Here is a 1661-nt window from a genome sequence, read left to right as displayed (position 1 = left end):
CCAGGAGTTGGGGACCATTATTACCCCTCAGAGGAGGAGCAGAGCAGTTAAGTCACTTGCCCAACAACGTTCGGCGAGCAGGGGACCGAGCGGGGACTCCGCTGCTCAGCACAGGGCCGTCCTGGCCAGGACACACCCGCGGTCCTCTCGGTGGGCCGGACGTGTGGCCACCAGCTCTGTCCCCGCGAGCTCCTCCTGGCGTCTCTGACGATCACTGCACAGCACCGCAGGTGCAGCGACACGGGTGGCTGGACTTGGCGGTAAACGTTGGAAGAACGTCTACAAAGGTCACCGACAGCTAGTGAAGGCAGGACCGGGGACCTCAGTGGTCTGCGCACTGTCCACGGGACCGACCCCGACGACGCTGGCCTTGTCGCCCGGATGGGGTTGCGGTGCCCGGGCCCCCCACCGTGGAATTGATCTCCTTTATGTCTTCCCACACTGAACTCCTTAAAGGGAAGTCACTTTAGACGGAAGCCACACGTGAGGGCTGGGGACAGGTCCGGGGACAGGTCCAAGGACTGGACGGCCACAGACATCGTTGGGGATTATGTTGCATGGAGAGTGTCTATTCCCTCTTGCTTAGTTATGCATTCAAAGCGTTTATTTGCGTCAGTATAAAGACCCATGAACATTTATTTTATGCTCTGGGTTATAATCCAGCACGACATTATTTACCTCGTTGCCCCGGCTCTTCCAGCTGTGACCATGCGGAGCTCTTTCAAGTGCCCTTTCGGCAAACTCGTGACTGGGTCCGTTGAGGACAGCAAGGTGTTCCAGCCTCACCTGACACACTTCCTCCCAACCCCGGATCCGGTGCCTCCGCAAGGAGCCCTGACTCCTCGATTTGGAAGATGATGAGAGAACTCGGTATCTGGGCACTGGCCGTGCCTGCTGCTCCTGGGCAGAATTTGCAGGAACATCGGTCCACTGAAAATATTAAGAATTTTCTTCCTAATAGTATGGTTCTTACTAAACTCAAAATATATAAAAAATGGGTTTATCGCGAGAGTTTTATAATTTATTTAGGCTTTCCAGCAAGGCCACTTCTTTCCTAAGGTCATTTTTCTTCTCGTTCTGCAAACCGACACCACGCACACTCCCCCACGCACGTACGTGGAATCCCCAGGCGAGGCCGAAGTCAGGCGTTTGCTTTTACAAGGCTCCGTCTCCTTGTGTCTTAATTACCTATCACGCCAAACAGACTCGGTATGTCGTTCTGATAAGTGTCCTCGTCACTGTGGTGCTTTCCGTTTCTTTTATTTGGGCCGATTCTAGTCCCGCCCAGACTGTCCTGCTGTCCAGCAGTTAGATCTTCGGGCGGCTGCACCCGAGGCGTAAGGTGCCTCGCGATTCTGGACACGGATGAGGCAACACTTCTGGGTTGTTTGCTGGTGCACGAGAACCTTCGGCTGGCCTTCCTGCCGCCGTGCATTTCAGCGATGTCCTCACGAGACGGCCTGCAGGTGCCTGGGTCTCGGCTCAATGTTCAGAGCTCAGAATCTTTTGGAAACAGCTTAAGCTTTTTTTTCTTTTTCTAGATGTGTTGTTTTCCTCTTGCTCGCGTTATTTCTCATCTGCCACTTTCCTGCAGCCCTGCTAGACTAAATTGCTTCCAAGATCACGTTTAATCGCCGGCTATCCCTGAAGTGATGCTGTGC

Source organism: Pteropus vampyrus, unplaced genomic scaffold (assembly GCF_000151845.1).
Source record: "Pteropus vampyrus isolate Shadow unplaced genomic scaffold, Pvam_2.0 Scaffold427, whole genome shotgun sequence".
NCBI lineage: Eukaryota > Metazoa > Chordata > Mammalia > Chiroptera > Pteropodidae > Pteropus > Pteropus vampyrus.
This window is presented reverse-complemented; position numbering follows the sequence as displayed.